The 22,389-nt window shown below is 44.0% G+C and overlaps 1 pseudogene; it reads right to left on the bottom strand.

Annotated features, from left to right (window-relative positions):
- Nucleotides 1-1,151: 1,151 nt before the first annotated feature.
- Nucleotides 1,152-22,121, bottom strand: LOC123738322 (4-aminobutyrate aminotransferase, mitochondrial-like; annotated as a pseudogene).
- Between the last annotated feature and the right edge of the window lie 268 nt (nucleotides 22,122-22,389).

The following is a 22,389-nucleotide window of genomic DNA, read 5'->3' on the forward strand; positions in this document are numbered from 1 at the left end:
ACTCTCAGTTGAAGGCAGGTGTTGTCTATCTGCCTTTGATTGAGAGTTCCATATATTAGGTGTGTTTGTATGTGTGATTTGTGGGTGATTGTTCTGTGTTTCGCCTTGTGCCTTACCAGACTGTTTTTTGTTGATCGTTCGTGTTTTGCCTGATTTTGTATGTTCGTTTTGAAGATAATTAAAAATCAAGAATGAGCATTCACGTACCTGCTTTCGCGTATTGGTCCTCATTCACCGACAACAACCGTGACACGCTCACTGTTCAAATAAACCTACCATTAAAATTATAGACTGATAATTTCTTTGTCAGTGGGCAAACGTACAAAATCAGCAGGGATCAAATACTATTTTCCCTCACTGTACATTAAAACTGGACTATACCAGTCAGTGGTTCATAGACCTACATTAAAACTATCAACCAAATAGTGTGGTGACTTCAATAGAACTTTGAGACTGATTCAATTGATATCAATGTGTCTATTTCTCCATTTACAGTGGTATAATCGTGTGTCTTTCTCCATTTACAGTGGTATAATTATGTGTCTTTTTCCCATTTACAGTGGTATAATTATGTGTCTATTTTTCCATTTACAGTGGTATAATTATGTGTCTTTCTCCATTTACAGTGGTATAATCATGTGTCTATTTCTCCATTTACAGTGGTTATAATCAGTGTGCTATTTCTCCATTTACAGTGGCATAGTGTCGTATTTTCCATTTACAGTGGTATAATCATAGATGTCTTTCTCCATTTACAGTGGTATAATCATGTGTCTATTTCTCCATTTACAGTGGTATAATTATGTGTCTATTTCTCCATTTACAGTGGTATAATCATGTCTATTTCTCCATTTACAGTGGCATAATTATGTGTCTATTTTTCCATTTACAAAGTGGTATAATTATGTCAGTTTTATTTTGGGCTGGTATTATATGCTTTTAAAATAGCACTCCCAGTTTGAAAGGGAATACCGGGAAAATTGGTAGATTCTCTCAGGAAAATACTCAATCCTAAAAAAAACACACACACACACACACACACACACACACACACACACACACACACACACACAGCACACACACACACACACACACACACACACACACACACACACACACACACACACACACACACACACACACACACACACCTCCTCAGGCAGGGGCCTCTTCCTGTGCGTTCTCCGTGTGAACTCCTCCAGAGGGTACTTCAGTTTAGGGAAGGGAGCGATCGGTAATCAAATGACGGCACATCCAGCTTGACGTCGTGGATGGCCTTGGAGTGCGTCGTTGCCAAGCAACCTGAAAACAGATCAGACATGGTGAGTTGTTGTTTTTAAGGAGTGGGGCGAGTCCTACCCTCGTTCGAGCATCCCGATCCTGCGAGGTTACATTCTGTTACGCTACCGTAAAACTAAACAAGAGCGCAGGATGGTGGATCTTAACTGACTTGCCTGGTTAAATAAAGGTTCAATAAAAAAATATAAAAAACATCAGGATAGGGCAGTCCTCAGGATGGTGGATAGGATAGGGAAGTCCTCAGGATGGTGGATCAGGAAGTCCCTCAGGATGGTGGATAGGATAGGGAAGTCCTCGGGATGGTGGATAGGATAGGGAAGTCTCAGGATGGTGGATAGGATAGGGAAGTCCTCAGGATGGTGGATAGGATAGGGAAGTCCTCAGGATGGTGGATAGGATAGGGAAGTCCTCAGGATGGTGGATAGGATAGGGAAGTCCTCAGGATGGTGGATGGGATAGGGAAGTCCTCAGGATGGTGGACCAGGAAGTCCTCAGGATGGTGGACCAGGAAGTCCCCTCAGGATGGTGGATCAGGATAGAGCAGTCCTCAGAATGGTGGATCAGGATAGAGCAGTCCTCAGAATGGTGGATCAGGATAGAGCAGTCCTCAGAATGGTGGATCAGGAAGAGCAGTCCTCAGAATGGTGGATCAGGATAGAGCAGTCCTCAGAATGGTGATCAGGATGAGCTGTCCTCAGGAATGGTGGATCAGGATAGAGCAGTCCTCAGAATGGTGATCAGGATAGAGCAGTCCTCAGAATGGTGATCAGGATAGAGCAGTCCTCAGAATGGTGGATCAGGATAGGAGCTCTCTCAGAATGGTGGATCAGGATAGAGCTGTCCTCAGAATGGTGGATCAGGATAGAGCAAGTCCTCAGAATGGTGGATCAGGATAGAGCAGTCCTCAGAATGGTGGATCAGGGATAGAGCAGTCCTCAGAATGGTGGATCAGGATAGGGAAGTCCCACTCCTTTTGTATTCTATTGTATTTTTATTGAACAGATAGGACAGTAGGGGAACAGACAGGACAACGGGGGAAGAGAAAGTAGGAAGTCAAAGGGCAGTGAGATTCTAATCCATAGTCGACTGGCTCACATCTGGGTTATGTGGAGCTGTCAGTCTTTGTCAGGCTTAAGGCTTTTCAGGAGCCTGTTGATGTCCTTCTTGGGGTTTGAATGGGTCTCGAGTAGAGCAGCTAGAGGAAAACTCCATACATGGAGCAAGAGTCTTTTGCATCTTGTAGGTGGCATTTCTGTGCAAAAGCCTCACAGAACACTTCTGCTCTGTCCCATGCAGTGATGTGTGTTACGTGTCGTGGTGTATGATGACAGGGATATCAGAGTTAGCAGCTCTTCCAGAGCGGGGAGTTGACAAGCCTCCACCATCTCTTGCTGCTTAGGGTGTTATCAGTGAGTTCCTTTGTGAGTTTGATATCACGGTTCCTTCTAGCTTGCTTCTCAGTCTGGTTGAATGTGTCTGGCCTGGGAAAACTTCTGCTTGTTGGCGGCATTTTCTTTTTTAGCTGTTGGGGAAAAAAAGCGACATTTCTTCATCCATGCTGCTCTCTTGGTCTTTCATCAAACCATACTTTTCCCCGGGCTTTCTGGTGACAGTTCTGCTAGGGATGAATTGCTCCATGGCATCACGGGTGATGTCAGTAATCTAGTTATACATCTTCTCCGTATCTTCCTCAGAGAAGACTTTCTGCCAGTCAGTGGATGTGATAAAGCCTGGCATTCCCCAGTAGCTGGCTTTGTTGTATTGTCACACTTTCCTCTTGTAAGTATTGTCTCTGTATACAGGCAGATCAAGCTTTACTAGGACAGGGTTGTGGTCCGAGGTGCCCAGGTTGGCGAATGTTGTAGACACAGTCGGAAGGTCAGTCACGATGTGGTCCAGGATTTGATCTCCTCTGGTTGGAATAACCACAATCTGTTGTAGGCCTAAGCAGCTTGCAAGCTGTCGGGCTCAGCAACCAGCATGACAGTTGTTCGGCTACCCAGCCAGTCTTCATGGTGGACATTGAAGTCGCCCCGCCAGCATGACAGAATGTGCACCAAACTCTGTAATTTTGGGTTTCAGTGTCTAGGTCTATAAAACAGCTCCTAGGAGGTGTAAGGTGACTAGAAGACATGTCTTTTGGGTCTTTGTGGGTCTCATGGTGGATGGAGATTTCTTGTAACTGCAATGCCGCCACCTGATGAGGCAGGTCTGTTATTTTACTTTCATTCAACAATAAGATGTGTAATAATATTTAACCTTACTGACCCATTGTCCTGCCATGAAATCCACCCATAAACGACAGGATGCTGAGGTCTGGACAGCCAGGGTTCTGAGAGCGAGAGAGAGCGAGAGAGAGCGAGAGAGAGCGAGAGAGAGAGATTTTAATGTGGCTACTAAAGAATAGTCAAGAGGAACGTGATGATGAACACCGGTCATGGCCTGCTCTGATTCTCCGCACCTTACACACACCAGATTATACTGCTCAGTTTATACACTGCCCCTCATCCCCTCCTTCCCCAATACATGTGTAAATACTGGACTATAAATTGTTCCTTCCTGTATTATACTGATATTAAAATGTTTATTCTACTGAGACATTTACTTTATGTTCCTATTCATATCTTTTAAAAGTTCTTATTGTTGTTGCATTGTCCAGAAGGAACCTGCCAGTAAGCATTTCATTGGACGATGTGTACCATGTGTATCCCGTACACACGACTAATAAAACAGATTTCACCCACCTGGTTGATCATACAGGAGCTCAAGTGTCTTCATCAGAGGGGATGTTGTGGCTCTCTCCTTATTCTGAGACAGACAGACCAGACAGACAGACAGACAGACAGACAGACAGACAGACAGACAGACAGACAGACAGACAGACAGACAGACAGACAGACAGACAGACAGACAGACAGACAGACATATATAACACCTGGTCAATCTGTGTCATGTATAACACCTGGTCAATCTATGTCATGTATACCACCTGGTCAGTCTATGTCAGGTATGTCATGCATAACACCTGGTCAGTCTATGTCATGTATACCACCTGGTCAGTCTATGTCAGGTATGTCATGTATAACACCGGGTCAATCTATGTCATGTATAACACCTGGTCAATCTATGTCATGTATAACACCTGGTCAATCTATGTCATGTATAACACCTGGTCAGTCTGTCATGTATGTCATGTATAACACCTGGTCAGTCTGTCATGTATGTCATGTATAACACCTGGTCAGTCTTTGCCATGTATAACACCTGGTCAGTCTATGTCATGTTTGTCATGTATAACACCTGGTCAGTCTATGTCACACTTTGTGACATCAGCTGATGTAAAAAAGAGCTTTAGAAATATATTTGATTGAAAGAGCAGGTGTTCTTAATGTTTTGTACACTCAGTGTATGTACTCACTCTGTACCAGATGAACATGGCTTTGTATGTACTCACTCTGTACCAGATGAACATGGCTTTGTATGCATTCTCATTGGAGCAGGATCCACAGGCCATGGTCTGAACACGGCTCATACCACTAGGAGCAACCTGGACAGAGGAGGAAAGGAGAAGTGGGGAGGAGAGAGAAGGAGCATTTTGGATGGTGTCCAGTCAGAAGGATTGCACTATCCACAAGATGGAGGAAACCAGTCTACAGTAGTGGGGTCCAGCTAGAATCCATCACTAGTTAGTTTCTAGTCTTTTTAAATGGAGGAAACCAGTCTACAGTAGTGGGGTCCAGCTAGAATCCATCACTAGTTAGTTTCTAGTCTTTTTAAATGGAGGAAACCAGTCTACAGCGGTGGGGTCCAGCTAGAATCCATCACTAGTTAGTTTCTAGTCTTTTAAATGGAGGAAACCAGTCTACAGTAGTGGGGTCCAGCTAGAATCCATCACTAGTTAGTTTCTAGTCTTTTAAATGGAGGAAGTCAGTCTACAGTAGTGGGGTCCAGCTAGAATCCATCACTAGTTAGTTTCTAGTCTTTTTAAATGGAGGAAACCAGTCTACAGCGGTGGGGTCCAGCTAGAATCCATCACTAGTTAGTTTCTAGTCTTTTTAAATGGAGGAAACCAGTCTACAGTAGTGGGGTCCAGCTAGAATCCATCACTAGTTAGTTTCTAGTCTTTTAAATGGAGGAAACCAGTCTACAGTAGTGGGGTCCAGCTAGAATCCATCACTAGTTAGTTTCTAGTCTTTTAAATGGAGGAAACCAGTCTACAGCGGTGGGGTCCAGCTAGAATCCATCACTAGTTAGTTTCTAGTCTTTTTAAATGGAGGAAACCAGTCTACAGCGGTGGGGTCCAGCTAGAATCCATCACTAGTTGGTTTCTAGTCTTTTTAAATGGAGGAAACCAGTCTACAGCGGTGGGGTCCAGCTAGAATCCTTCACTAGTTAGTTTCTAGTCTTTTTAAATGGAGGAAACCAGTCTACAGCAGTGGGGTCCAGCTAGAATCCATCACTAGTTAGTTTCTAGTCTTTTTAAATGGAGGAAACCAGTCTACAGTGGTGGGGTCCAGCTAGAATCCTTCACTAGTTAGTTTCTAGTCTTTTTAAATGGAGGAAACCAGTCTACAGCGGTGGGGTCCAGCTAGAATCCATCACTAGTTAGTTTCTAGTCTTTTTAAATGGAGGAAACCAGTCTACAGTAGTGGGGTCCAGCTAGAATCCTTCACTAGTTAGTTTCTAGTCTTTTTAAATGGAGGAAGTCAGTCTACAGTGGTGGGGTCCAGCTAGAATCCATCACTAGTTAGTTTCTGGTCTTTTTAAATGGAGGAAGTCAGTCTACAGCGGTGGGGTCCAGCTAGAATCCATCACTAGTTAGTTTCTGGTCTTTCAGTAAAGGATCCAGTGTATTCAACGTGTGTGTGGCACTCACTGAGAGAAGGCTTTCCGCCAGCTTTTCCGGAAAGTTCTCGGGTGGCATGATCCCAAGAGCTGGCCTGTTCACAAACGCACTCTGAGAGGAAGGGGAGAAAGAGGTAAACATGGGGAACTAAGCAGGACTGTCAGATAAACCTGGGGAGAGATGTTCAACTCCAATGTCTTCTGATTGGTTTTCAATAACAGTTAGTGCTGAGAGATTCCATTTCGTTAGGTTTTTTCTGTGAGCTCATAGAGAGCAGTTACTTCCCAAGGTATCTCTACCTGAAAATACATGATCTAAGTGATTGATAGTTGGTATTCAGCAGTCATAAAGCCTTATTTACTATGAAGAACCACTAAAATAGTGATTTTGTCAGACAGCAGAGACAGCAGCTCTATAGAGATGAGATGATGACTTGGAATGAGATAATAAAGTCATCAAATTAAACTAATGTAATATACACAACAACTGAAATATTCTATTAAAGTAAAGTGAATAAGTGATGGTTAAGTGATAAGCAGTAATGAACAGTCACTAGCATCATGGGACTTTTCAAAAAATATATTCTGTGTTACAGCATTCAACCCACATAATGCATTTACTCTCTCCCTCCCTCCCTCTCCCTCTCTCCCTACCTACCTACCATATTGTTGGGGTTGGACATCACTTTAATGAGTGAGGGATGGTTGTATCCTGAAAGAGAAAAATTACAATTCGTGTTACCACTTCATTATAACTAAACCATTTTAACCCAATGGAGTCAAATACAAGCTATAACCTAACCAACTATTGTAGTGTAGAAGACTGATTCCCACTGATGTAGCATATGAAACACAACAGTGTTTGACTGCACTATCAGCCTTATATAAAGATCTGCATAGCAGTTCCAGTTTCCACCACTAGGGGCCAGTACGAGAAGAGGGAACCCCTCAGACACCAGGGCCCGTTCCACAAAGAGTCTCAAAGTAGGAGTGCTGATCTAGGATCTGTCTATCTCAGGGTTCTCCAACTCTGTTCCTGGAGAGATACCCTCCTGAAACCTCTCCAGGAACAGATACCCTCCTGAAACCTCTCCAGGAACAGATACCCTCCTGAAACCTCTCCAGGAACAGATACCCTCCTGAAACCTCTCCAGGAACAGATACCCTCCTGAAACCTCTCCAGGAACAGATACCCTCCTGAAACCTCTCCAGGTAACAGATACCCTCCTGAAACCTCTCCAGGTAACAGATACCCTCCTGAAACCTCTCCAGGAACAGATACCCTCCTGAAACCTCTCCAGGTAACAGATACCCTCCTGAAACCTCTCCAGGAACAGATGCCCTCCTGAAACCTCTCCAGGAACAGATACCCTCCTGAAACCTCTCCAGGAACAGATACCCTCCTGAAACCTCTCCAGGAACAGATACCCTCCTGAAACCTCTCCAGGAACAGATACCCTCCTGAAACCTCTCCAGGAACAGATACCCTCCTGAAACCTCTCCAGGAACAGATACCCTCCTGAAACCTCTCCAGGAACAGATACCCTCCTGAAACAGGGTTGGAGAGCCCTGGTTGATATATTCTTAATGATCCTGGATCAGCAGTCTTACTCTGAGACACTTTGTGGATACGGGCCCTGAAGTTATAGAGCCCCATCATCCTAACCTACCACTTCCCAACACACCTGGGTTCAAATACTATTTGATATTTTCCGAATACATTTAGAATTTGCTTTAGCCTGCCTGGAGCGCCAGATGGGCAGGGTTTTTTGTATTTTTGAGCCACTCTATTGGTCCATTAAAGCCAGGCCACCGCAATCAAACGAAGAAAATCTATATAAAATAGTATTTGAACCCAGGTCAGTTAACACAAAGAATGTATAATCTGGGTGAAAAACATGTGGTTCTCCATGACAGCTGTGTTAGCCAGAAAAACTAGACATGACATGCAGCCTGGCTTCATACCCAGATACTAGCATGAGGATTTCAAGCTTAGTTTAGAGCGAGGCAGCAAGGCAGGTAATACCATGGTTGCTCATTGAAGGTTGTGATTGTGTGTGTGTGTGTGTGTGTGTTGTGTGTGTGTGTGTGTACTTTGACGGAAAGTGCACCGGGTGTATAGCCAAGGGCTGTGTGTGTTTGGAACAATACAGTGTGTGTGATCTCTGCTTCATGGCTTTATCTCAGTATTCCAGACCACTGTTATGCCTCAGAGAGAGACAGAGAGAAAGAGAGAGAGGAAGAGAGAAAGACAGAGAAATTGAGAGAGAGACAGAGAAATTGAGAGAGACACAGAGAAATTGAGAGGGAGAGAGAGACACAGAGAGAGACAAATTGAGAGAGACAGAGAGAGAGAGAGAGACAGAGGGGTGGGGTTATAACAGGTCTTGTGATTATTTGAGAGGAAACTCAGACAGTGAATGAGAGGATTTATTTGAAATGGTTATGTAATTGCATTGGTCCAGGGCAGGGACCTGTGTGTGAGTGGCCTGTGACAGGGTGAGTCATTGACCTGTCTCCATGCAGTCTGTTAGACAGAAACTGATTGGATAATATTAATAATAAATACTGTCAAACCCCACCACAATGTCCTGTCCTGGTAAGCCTGGCCTCTGTGGCGTGTGTGTGGGTCTATCTTCTGTGTGTATGTGTGTGTGCGTGCGTGTGTGTTAAACGCACCATCTCCCCTCTTATTAAGCTGTCGCTGAGTTGTCACAGCGAGTTTACATCAGGACATGCTTCTGGTAACCTTAGCAACCAGGGCTATGTGTTACTATGGCAGCATTAGTCCCTGAGAGAGAGAGAGAGAGAACGCCATCACTTTACCACTAACCCTACTGTAGATCCCTGTCCTGTCTGACTGGACCACGACACTTTATCACTAACCCTACTGTAGATCCCTGTCCTGTCTGACTGGACCACAACACTTTATCACTAACCCTACTGTAGATCACTGTCCTGTCTGACTGGACCACAACACTTTATCACTAACCCTACTGTAGATCCCTGTCCTGTCTGACTGGACCACAAAACTTCATCATTAACCCTACTGTAGATCACTGTCCTGTCTGACTGGACCACAACACTTTATCACTAACCCTACTGTAGATCCCTGTCCTGTCTGACTGGACCACAAAACTTTATCACTAACCCTACTGTAGATCACTGTCCTGTCTGACTGGACCACAACACTTTATCACTAACCCTACTGTAGATCCCTGTCCTGTCTGACTGGACCACAACACTTTATCACTAACCCTACTGTAGATCACTGTCCTGTCTGACTGGACCACAACACTTTATCACTAACCCTACTGTAGATCCCTGTCCTGTCTGACTGGACCACAACACTTTATCACTAACCCTACTGTAGATCACTGTCCTGTCTGACTGGACCACAACACTTTATCACTAACCCTACTGTAGATCCCCGTCCTGTCTGACTGGACCACAACACTTTATCACTAACCCTACTGTAGATCCCTGTCCTGTCTGACTGGACCACAACACTTTATCACTAACCCTACTGTAGATCACTGTCCTGTCTGACTGGACCACAACACTTTATCACTAACCCTACTGTAGATCACTGTCCTGTCTGACCACAACACTTTATCACTAACCCTACTGTAGATCACTGTCCTGTCTGACCACAACACTTTATCACTAACCCTACTGTAGATCCCTGTCCTGTCTGACTGGACCACAACACTGTATCACTAACCCTACTGTAGATCCCTGTCCTGTCTGACTGGACCACAACACCTTATCACTAACCCTACTGTAGATCACTGTCCTGTCTGACTGGACCACAACACTTTATCACTAACCCTACTGTAGATCCCTGTCCTGTCTGACTGGACCACAACACTTTATCACTAACCCTACTGTAGATCACTGTCCTGTCTGACCAGACCACAACACCTTATCACTAACCCTACTGTAGATCACTGTCCTGTCTGACTGGACCACAAAACTTTATCACTAACCCTACTGTAGATCACTGTCCTGTCTGACTGGACACAAACACTTTATCACTAACCCTACTGTAGATCCCTGTCCTGTCTGACTGGACCACAACACCTTATCACTAACCCTACTGTAGATCACTGTCCTGTCTGACTGGACCACAACACTTTATCACTAACCCTACTGTAGATCCCCGTCCTGTCTGACTGGACCACAAAACTTTATCACTAACCCTACTGTAGATCACTGTCCTGTCTGACTGGACCACAACACTTTATCACTAACCCTACTGTAGATCACTGTCCTGTCTGACTGGACCACAACACTTTATCACTAACCATAACCAGTGGGGTAGTGGAGGGTAAACGTTTTTCATAAATATTTAATTTGGAGCAAGCAGTTACTCACCTACAGCAGAAAAATGCATTGAAATTATACAGGGCGTTACTTGATTTACCATGAATGGCGATCAGAGTTGACCAACTATATGTTTACTACATCACTGGCTTTAACCTGCTAACTCCTACTGCATGTAATCTGGTCCTTAACCTGCTAACTCCTACTGCATATAATCTGGTCCTTAACCTGCTAACTCCTACTGCATGTAATCTGGCCTTAACCTGCTAACTCCTACTGCATGTAATCTGGTCCTTAACCTGCTAACTCCTACTGCATGTAATCTGGCCTTAACCTGCTAACTCCTACTGCATGTAATCTGGTCCTCAACCTGCTAACTCCTACAGCATGTAATCTGGCTTTAACCTGCTAACTCCTACTGCATGTAATCTGGTCCTCAACCTGCTAACTCCTACTGCATGTAATCTGGTCCTCAACCTGCTAACTCCTACTGCATATAATCTGGTCCTTAACCTGCTAACTCCTACAGCATGTAATCTGGTCCTTAACCTGCTAACTCCTACAGCATGTAATCTGGTCCTCAACCTGCTAACTCCTACTGCATGTAATCTGGTCCTCAACCTGCTAACTCCTACAGCATGTAATCTGGTCCTCAACCTGCTAACTCCTACTGCATATAATCTGGTCCTTAACCTGCTAACTCCTACTGCATATAATCTGGTCCTTAACCTGCTAACTCATCCAGCATGTAATCTGGTCCTCAACCTGCTAACTCCTACAGCATGTAATCTGGTCCTCAACCTGCTAACTCCTACTGCATGTAATCTGGTCCTCAACCTGCTAACTCCTACTGCATATAATCTGGTCCTTAACCTGCTAACTCCTACTGCATGTAATCTGGTCCTTAACCTGCTAACTCCTACAGCATCTATTGATATCTGGATTGTGCCAATGTTGCCGTTTGTTATATGTTAACTATCTATCTCCTTTAAATGTTAATCCACCTTCTCTCTGGGTAGAATGTACCTCTCCTGTTCTATTATAGTCCTAGTCAGAGAGATTCTCAACTAGAATAGCTACATTGTGTCCTTCCTCCACTTCCTGACAGTTCCATTAGGTTTCATAACATCACTGTAGAATGTTCTAAGTTAATAGGAGACATACTGTAGATACACATTTACATCATTAATGACTACATGGAAATCCATCAGGAAAAAGTCTAATATGCCGCTACGCACACACACTTATCCTCATAAACCAGATAGGACATGAATAAATCAGTCCCTGAACAGATGGCTTCTCTCTCAGTCCAGAGTCCAGAGATGTCCAGAGTCCTAGAAACACTCCACACGCCCTAAATGGCTCCCTATTCCCTACATAGTGCTCTGGTCAAAAGTAGTGCACAAAGGGAAAAGGGAGCCATTTAGGACACAAACACTATCAATCCATTGAAGTGCAGAGCAGCGTCCAGTATTTAGAAGCTTTATCATTGAGAGAACAGAAAGTGTTAGCTACTCTGTCAGGTCACGACCCAGCCTGAAATACGATGCTTCATGGCTAATGGCTAATGAGTAGGAGCAGTATATACAGTAACTTCGGAAGTATTCAGACCCCTTGACCTTTCCACAATTTGTTACATTACAGCCTAATTCCAAAACTGGTTAAATTGTTTTTTCCCCCTCATTTATCTACGCACAATACCCCACAACGACAAAGCAAAAACAGGTTCACTTTTTTTGCTAATTTATTACAAGTAAAAAACTTAAATATCACATTTACATAAGTTTTCAGACCCTTTACTCAGTACTTGGTTGAAGCACCTTTGGCAGCGATTACAGCCTAGAGTCTTCTTTGGTATGACGCTACAAGCTTGGCACACCTGTTTTTGGGGCGTTTCTCCCATTCTTCTCTGCAGAGCCTCTCAAGCTCTGTCAGGTTGGATGGGGAGCGTCGCTACACAGCTATTTTCAGGTCTCTCCAGAGATGTTCGATCAGGTTCAGGTCCGGGCTCTGGATGGGCCACTCAAGGATATAAAGAGACTTATTCTAAAGCCACTCCTTCATTGTCTTGGCTGGGTGCTTAGGGTCGTTGTCCTGTTGGAAGGTGAACCTTCACCCCAGTCTGAGCGCTCTGGAGCAGGTTTTCATCAACGAACTCTCTGTATTTTTGCTCTGTTCAGCATTGCCTCGATCCTGACTAGTCTACCAGTCCCTGCAGCTGAAAAACATCCCCACAGCATGATGCTGCCACCACCATGCTTCACAGTAGGGATGGTGCCAGGTTTCCTCCAGACGTGATGCTTGGCATTCAGGCTAAGTTCAATCTTGGTTTCATCAGACCAGAGAATCTTGTTTCTCATGGTCTGAGAGTCTTTAGGTGCCTTTTGTCAACTCCAAGCGGGCTGTCATATGCCTTTTACTGACGAGTGGCTTCTGTCTGGCCACTCCACCATAAAGGCCTGATTAGTGGAGTGCTGCAGAGATGGTTCTCCCATCTCCACAGAGGAACTCTAGAGAGCTCTGTCAGAATGACCATCGGGTTCTTGGTCACCTCCTGACCAAGAACCCTGATTGCTCAGTTTGGCCCAGGCAGCCAGCTTGGTGGTTCCAAACTTCTTCCATGTAAGAATGATCGAGGCCATTGTGTTCTTGGGGACCTTCAATGCTGCATAAATGTTTTGGTACCCTTCCCCAGATCTGGGCCTCCACACAATCTTGTCTCTGAGCTGTACGGACAATTCCTTCAACCTCATGTCTTGGTTTTTGCTCTGACATGCACTGTAAACTGTAGGACCTTATATAGACAGGTGTGTTCCTTTCCAAATCATATCCAATCAATTGAATGTACCACAGGTGGAGTCCAATCAAGTTGTAGAAACATCTCAAGGATGATCAATGGAAACAGGATGCACCTGAGCTCAATTTACAGTCTCATAGCAAAGGGTCTGAATACTTATGTAAATAAGGTATTTCTGTTTTTCAATTTTTATAAATTTGCCAACAAATCACTTTGTGATTATGGTGTGTGTAGATTGCTGAGGATTTTTATTTATTTAATCAATTTTAGAATAAGGCTGTAATGTAGCAAAATGTGGAAAAAGTGAAGGGGTCTGAATACTTTCAGAATGCACTGGATATACACATATACACACACACACCATTTTTGTAACCTTTATTTTAACAGGGAAAACATATTGAGACCTTGTTTTTTTTTTACACATGTGCCCTGAATACACAACATACAGTCAATATACCCAAACATATAGAACCTTTAAATACTAAAACACAGTCATGGGAAGCACAAATAAAACATCACAAATCACCCTGAAAAACTGTTACATTCCTCCACAAATGATCCCCAATCAATACTTTAACTCTACATAGCTGAGAGGAAGTAAAGACAAGGTCATCATTAACTGCCTTACCTGTCCTAGACCTCATCATAACTAAACACATGAGGACAAGGTCATCAATAACTGCCCTATAGGTCCTAGACCTCATCATAACTAAACACATGAGGACAAGGTCATCATTAACTGCCCTATAGGTCCTAGACCTCATCATAACTAAACACATGAGGACAAGGTCATCATTAACTGCGCTATAGGTCCTAGACCTCATCATAACTAAAACACATGAGGACAAGGTCATCATTAACTGCGCTATAGGTCCTAGACCTCATCATAACTAAACACATGAGGACAAGGTCATCAATAACTGCCCTATAGGTCCTAGACCTCATCATAACTAAACACATGAGGACAAGGTAATCATTAACTGCGCTATAGGTCCTAGACCTCATCATAACTAAAACACAAGGACAAGGTCATCATTAACTGCTGTATGTGGCCTAGACCTCATCATAACTAAAACACAAGGACAAGGTCATCATTAACTGCTGTATGTGGCCTAGACCTCATCATAACTAAAACACAAGGACAAGGTCATCATTAACTGCTGTATGTGGCCTAGACCTCATCATAACTAAAACACAAGGACAAGGTCATCATTAACTGCTGTATGTGGCCTAGACCTCATCATAACTAAAACACAAGGACAAGGTCATCATTAACTGCTTCATGTGGCCTAGACCTCATCATAACTAAAACACAAGGACAAGGTCATCATTAACTGCTGTATGTGGCCTAGACCTCATCATAACTAAAACACAAGGACAAGGTCATCATTAACTGCTGCATGTGGCCTAGACCTCATCATAACTAAAACACAAGGACAAGGTCATCATTAACTGCTGTATGTGGCCTAGACCTAAACCACTGTAATCTAAGTCTCTCGCCTCCAGCTGCTTTCTGTGTTGCAATGTCAGGCTAAAAAACACAAGGTCTTCTCAGGTATGTAGCTTTTGGTTTGCAGCATTCTATAATATAGTAATATAACACAGTAATATAACAATATCATAATATAGTAATATAACATAATAATATAGTAATATAATATAATATAGTAATATAAAATAATATAATAATATCATGTAATAACAATAATAATATAGTAATATAACATAATAATAAGATCCTATAATAAAGTAATATAACAATAATATCATATAATAAAAATAACCTACACTAATATAATATATAATAATAATACAGACTCTTTTCTCCAAAGAGACTTACAGTCATGCATACATTTTAGGCATGAGTAGTCCTGGGAATCAACCCCACTATCCCGGTGTTGCAGGCGCCCTGCTCTACCCAGCTACAGTGAACCGCTAACCTTGAGAGTCTAGGGTCGCAAGTTCAACACCTGCCAAGCAGAAGTGCTGTGGTGTTAAAATGGGAAAATGCTACGCTACAGATAAGTTGCTTACCTCCAGCACGCTACTCTGTCAAACTATAGAACACATGACTAGCTAGATCTTCTAGACACCAACCGATAAGGATGGAGTAGGCTTGTGTGCTAACCAATAGGAATAGAGGAGATGTGTGTGCTAACCAATAGGAATAGAGGAGATGTGTGGGCTAACCAATAGGAAGAGAGGAGATCTGTGCACTAACCAATAGGAATAGAGGAGATCTGGGTACTAACCAATAAGGATGGAGGAGATCTGTGTAAATCAAACAACATTTTATTGGTAACATACACATGGTTAGCAGATGTTATTGCGAGTGTAGCGAAATGCTTGTAGTGTAGCGAAATGCTTTTATTGAGCAATAAGGATGGAGATGTGTATACTGACCAGTAAGGATGGAGGAGATGTGTGTACTGACCAATAAGGATGGAGAAGATGTGTGTACTGACCAGTAAGGATGGAGGAGATGTGTGTACTGACCAATAAGGATGGAGGAGATGTGTGTACTGACCAATAAGGATGGAGAAGATGTGTGTACTGACCAATAAGGATGGAGGAGATGTGTGTACTGACCAATAGTGATGGAGAAGATGTGTGTACTAACCAATAGGGATGGAGGAGATGTGTGTACTAACCAATAGTGATGGAGGAGATGTGTGTACTGACCAATAGGGATGGAGGAGATCTGTGTGTAGACGTCCAGCATGCGGTTTCCGTCCACGTCCACCAGGTAGTTTCCTCTGCTCTCCTCATAGTTACAGAAGAAATTGATTGCTCCCACGTTCTGGGGGGAGGGAGAGAGTGAGATGGACAGAGAGAGAGGGACAGAGAGAGAGGGACAGAGAGAGAGGGACAGAGAGAGAGGGACAGAGAGAGAGGGACAGAGAGAGAGGGACAGAGAGAGATGGACAGAGAGAGATGGACAGAGAGAGATGGACAGAGAGAGAGGGACAGAGAGAGAGGGACAGAGAGAGAGGGACAGAGAGAGAGGGACAGAGAGAGAGGGACAGAGAAAGGTACAGAGAAAGGGAGAGAGAGAGAGAGAGAGAGAGAAAGAGATAAGGTAGTCATTCAGTTAACTCAGTCTAGACACAGAGAGAGACTGTGTGTCTGTCTCCGTTGTGTGTCTGTGTGTGTCTGTGTGTGTGTGTGTGTGTGTGTGTGTGTGTGTGTGTGTGTGTGTCTGCGTTATGTGTGCACGCATGCAAGTGTGTGACCCAATAATGCATTGTTTTATTCCATCATCAAAACAGCCTCACACACACACACACTCTCTTGGCGTACCTGCATCTCTCCCAACTGTTTGGTCAGCTCCTGGTGGGGGAGGAGAAGGAGGGAGGGGGAGGAGAGAGGAGGAGGGAAGAGGGAGGGGAGGAGAGGAAGAGAGAGATGTCATGTCAAGGTGGTTCCTCAACAGTTTGTTAATGTATCTCAAAATGGCAGCCTATTCCCTCCATAGTGCACCTCCCTATGGGCCCTGGTCTAATGGCAGCCTATTCCCTCCATAGGGTTCTGCTTGGGACGAAGCCTGTGTGCAACAGAGTGTTCAGGATGGGTGTGTACAGTCCACTGTTCCCATCACAGGGTCACACAGAGGTCACCATTAACCTCTTACGACACCAATCGCATAGGGGGCAGTATTGTTACTTTCGGATGAAATACGTGCCCATATTAAACTGCCTCCTACTCAAACTCAGAAGCTAGGATATGCATATTATTAGTAGATTTGGATAGAAAACACTCTGACGTTTCTAAAACTGTTTGAATGATGTCTGTGAGTATAACAGAACTCATATAGCAGGCAAAAACCTGAGAAAAATCCTACCAGGAAGTGGAAATCTGATGGGTGGAATCTTTCCAAGTCATTGCCTATCTAACACACAGTGACTAAGGATTCATTTTGCACTTCCTAAGGCTTCCAATAGATGTCAACAGTCTTTAGAACCTTGTTTCAGCCTTTTGCAGAGAACAGAGAGCGAACAAGAAGGTGGGGAAGTTGTTGACTCAGGGAAGGACATCAGTTCATTGGCGCGCATTCACGTGAGGAGTTAGCTGTGTTCCAAAACGTTTTTCAAGACAATGGAATCGTCCGGTTGGAATATTATTGAAGTTTGACGTTAAAAAGGCCCTAAAGATTGATGCTTTACAACGTTTGACATGTTTGAACGAACGTAAATATAACTTTTTTTACTTTTCGTCGTGACATTTTCCGCACGCTTCCTACATTTGGAGTAGCTAACTGAACGCGCTAACAACAAGGAGCTATTTGGACATAAATTATGGACTTTATCGAACAAAACAACATTTATTGTGGACCTGGGATTCCTGGAAGTGCCTTCTGATGAAGATCATCAAAGGTAAGTGAATATTTCTAATGCTATTTATGATTTTAGATGACTCCAAAATGGCGGGTATCTGTATTGCCTGATGTATTTTTCTGAGCGCCGTACTCAGATTATTGCAAGGTGTGCTTTCCTTGTGAAGCTTTTTTAAAATCTGTCACAGCGGCTGCATAAAGGAGATGTTCATCTATAATTCTTTGAATAACAGTTTAATATTTTATCAACGTTTATGATGAATATTTTTGTAAATTGTTGTGCTGATTCACCGGAGTATTGGAGGCTAAATATTTTCTGAATGTCACGCGCCAATGTAAAATGCTGTTTTTGGATATAAATATGAACTTTATCGAACAAAAAATGCATGTATTGTGTAACATGATGTCCTAGGAGTGTCATCTGATGAAGATCGTCAAAGGTTAATGCTTCATTTAGCTGTGTTTTGGGTATTTGTGATGCATCTAGTTGCTTGGAAAATGGCTGTGTGGTTATTTTTGTCTATGTACTCTCCTAACATAATCTAATGTTTTGCTTTCGCTGTAAAGCCTTTTTGAAATCGGACAACGTGGTTCGATTCAGGAGAAGTGTATCTATAAAATGGTATAAAATAGTTGTATGTTTGAGAAATTGAAATTATTAGATTTGTGGTTTTGAATATGGCGCTCTGATTTTTCACTGGCTATTGTCAAACTCGGTGTCATATGAAACATCAACAATGTCAAACAGAACAAGCCTTTTTAACAGATAGCAATTATTCCTACTGGTTCATTGTGCTGTTAGTGACATACAGAGAATCAGGCCCGGCATTTAACCCACTGTGTGGTTCAGTACCTTGGAACGGGGGTCCTGGGACCTCGGTCTTCATGGAAGGCCCATCGTATTCAAACTCCATCTGAGTCTTAGCTGCTGCCTTACTGACATACCTGCAGCCTGTCCACACACACACACACACACACACACACACACACACACACACACACACACACACACACACACACACACACACACACACAGAGAGAGAGAATGTTAAGGCAATGCTGTGTTGCTGACTTGTCCTGCAGAAGATCCTTCAACTTAACCTTAGACAAGGACAAACCCTCCATTCATTATGTGATGCTGTATCAGCCTTAGTTCCTGTCTGTCTGGCCACAGGGTCTGTAGGGTGATATCATTAGTCTGTCTGGCCACAGGGTATGTAGGGTTAAATCATTAGTCTGTCTGGCCACAGGGTATGTAGGGTTAAATCATTAGTCTGTCTGGCTACAGGGTCTGTAGGGTTAAATCATTAGTCTGTCTGGCTACAGGGTATGTAGGGTTAAATCATTAGTCTGTCTGGCCACAGGGTATGTAGGGTTAAATCATTAGTCTGTCTGGCCACAGGGTATGTAGGGTTAAATCATTAGTCTGTCTGGCTACAGGGTCTGTAGGGTTAAATCATTAGTCTGTCTGGCCACAGGGTCTGTAGGGTTAAATCATTAGTCTGTCTGGCCACAGGGTCTGTAGGGTTAAATCATTAGTCTGTCTGGCCACAGGGTATGTAGGGTTAAATCATTAGTCTGTCTGGCCACAGGGTATGTAGGGTTAAATCATTAGTCTGTCTGGCCACAGGGTCTGTAGGGTGATATCATTAGTCTGTCTGGCTACAGGGTATGTAGGGTTAAATCATTAGTCTGTCTGGCCACAGGGTATGTAGGGTTAAATCATTAGTCTGTCTGGCCACAGGGTATGTAGGGTTAAATCATTAGTCTGTCTGGCCACAGGGTCTGTAGGGTTAAATCATTGGTCTGTCTGGCCACAGGGTCTGTAGGGTTAAATCATTAGTCTGTCTGGCCACAGGGTCTGTAGGGTTAAATCATTAGTCTGTCTGGCCACAGGGTATGTAGGGTTAAATCATTAGTCTGTCTGGCCACAGGGTCTGTAGGGTTAAATCATTAGTCTGTCTGGCCACAGGGTATGTAGGGTTAAATCATTAGTCTGTCTGGCTACAGGGTCTGTAGGGTTAAATCATTAGTCTGTCTGGCCACAGGGCATGTAGGGTTATATCATTAGTCTGTCTGGCTACAGGGGAATGCAGGGTTATACCATTAGTCTGTCTGGCAGCAGGGTGATATCATTAGTCTGTCTGGCCACAGGGTGATATCATTAGTCTGTCTGGCCACAGGGTATGTAGGGTGATATCATTCATCTGTCTGGCCACAGGGTCTGTAGGGTTAAATCATTAGTCTGTCTGGCCACAGGGTCTGTAGGGTTAAATCATTAGTCTGTCTGGCCACAGGGTCTGTAGGGTGATATCATTAGTCTGTCTGGCCACAGGGTATGTAGGGTTAAATCATTAGTCTGTCTGGCCACAGGGTATGTAGGGTTAAATCATTAGTCTGTCTGGCTACAGGGTCTGTAGGGTTAAATCATTAGTCTGTCTGGCTACAGGGTATGTAGGGTTAAATCATTAGTCTGTCTGGCCACAGGGTATGTAGGGTTAAATCATTAGTCTGTCTGGCCACAGGGTATGTAGGGTTAAATCATTAGTCTGTCTGGCTACAGGGTCTGTAGGGTTAAATCATTAGTCTGTCTGGCCACAGGGTCTGTAGGGTTAAATCATTAGTCTGTCTGGCCACAGGGTCTGTAGGGTTAAATCATTAGTCTGTCTGGCCACAGGGTATGTAGGGTTAAATCATTAGTCTGTCTGGCCACAGGGTATGTAGGGTTAAATCATTAGTCTGTCTGGCCACAGGGTCTGTAGGGTGATATCGTTAGTCTGTCTGGCTACAGGGTATGTAGGGTTAAATCATTAGTCTGTCTGGCCACAGGGTATGTAGGGTTAAATCATTAGTCTGTCTGGCCACAGGGTATGTAGGGTTAAATCATTAGTCTGTCTGGCCACAGGGTCTGTAGGGTTAAATCATTGGTCTGTCTGGCCACAGGGTCTGTAGGGTTAAATCATTAGTCTGTCTGGCCACAGGGTCTGTAGGGTTAAATCATTAGTCTGTCTGGCCACAGGGTATGTAGGGTTAAATCATTAGTCTGTCTGGCCACAGGGTCTGTAGGGGTTAAATCATTAGTCTGTCTGGCCACAGGGTATGTAGGGTTAAATCATTAGTCTGTCTGGCTACAGGGTCTGTAGGGTTAAATCATTAGTCTGTCTGGCCACAGGGCATGTAGGGTTATATCATTAGTCTGTCTGGCTACAGGGAATGCAGGGTTATACCATTAGTCTGTCTGGCAGCAGGGTGATATCATTAGTCTGTCTGGCCACAGGGTGATATCATTAGTCTGTCTGGCCACAGGGTATGTAGGGTGATATCATTCATCTGTCTGGCCACAGGGTATGTAGGGTGATATCATTCATCTGTCTGGCCACAGGGTTTGTAGGGTGATATCATTAGTCTGTCTGGCCACAGGGTATGTAGAGTGATATCATTAGTCTGTCTGGCCACAGGGTATGTTGGGTGATGTCATTAGGCTGTCTGGCTACAGGGTATGTAGGGTGATATCATTAGTCTGTCTGGCCACAGGGTATGTAGGGTGATATCATTAGTCTGTCTGGCCACAGGGTATGTAGGGTTAAATCATTAGTCTGTCTGGCTACAGGGTCTGTAGGGTTAAATCATTAGTCTGTCTGGCCACAGGGTATGTAGGGTGATATCATTAGTCTGTCTGGCCACAGGGTATGTAGGGTGATATCATTAGGCTGTCTGGCCACAGGGTATGTAGGGTTATATCATTAGGCTGTCTGGCCACAGGGTATGTAGGGTTAAATCATTAGGCTGTCTGGCCACAGGGTATGTAGGGTTATATCATTAGGCTGTCTGGCCACAGGGTATGTGGGGTGATATCATTAGACTGTCTGGCCACAGGGTATGTAGGGTGATATCATTAGGCTGTCTGGCCACAGGGTATGTAGAGTGATATCATTAGGCTGTCTGGCCACAGGGTATGTAGAGTGATATCATTAGGCTGTCTGGCCACAGGGTATGTAGGGTGATGTCATTACCCTGTGGCAGACAGCCTATGTAGGGGGAAATCATTAGGCTGTCTGGCCACAGGGTATGTAGGGTGAAATCATTAGGCTGTCTGGCCACAGGGTATGTAGGGTGATATCATTCGTCTGTCTTAACCATGTAGCTGACCTCTGTTTTATGATTGAGGAAGCTGACTCATTAAGAGAATGTAGTTGTGTGACGTTTCTCTCAGTGTGTGTGTGTGTGTGTGTGTGTGTGTGTGTGTGTGTGTGTGTGTGTGTGTGTGTGTGTGTGTGTACACCAAACGGGATATAACTGGTATAGAGCATTAGCTGATTGCATATAGATATTACCTCTAACAGACATAACCTCTACACACGACTGTTCCTACTAGCTCTGTGTGTGTGAGCGGTGTGTACCTGGTGCAGTGAACCTGAGGTTCTGCTGGAGGGAGAGGACCAGCTGCCTGCTGAGCAGAGAGAGGACGCCATGACTCAGAACAACAGAATGATGCAGAGAGAGAAAGACAGTCCTCAACACCTGCCTTCACGCCACCTGAAGACGGAGGGGAGAAATGTCAGTCATATACAATCAGAGGCACACACAGAGACAGAGACAGAGAGAGCTCTAAGGCATAGGTACAGTTCTCAGAGCAGTGGTTTTTAACTGAGAATCCATCCTACAGCACCACCACAAGTCTGACAGACAGTGTAGAGGTTAGCAGCACAGTGACAGACAGTGTAGAGGTTAGCAGCACAGTGACAGACAGCGCAGAGTTAGCAGGTCAGTGACAGACAGTGTAGAGGTT

This window comes from Salmo salar, unplaced genomic scaffold (genome assembly GCF_905237065.1).
Source record: "Salmo salar unplaced genomic scaffold, Ssal_v3.1, whole genome shotgun sequence".
Taxonomy (NCBI): Eukaryota; Metazoa; Chordata; class Actinopteri; order Salmoniformes; family Salmonidae; genus Salmo; species Salmo salar.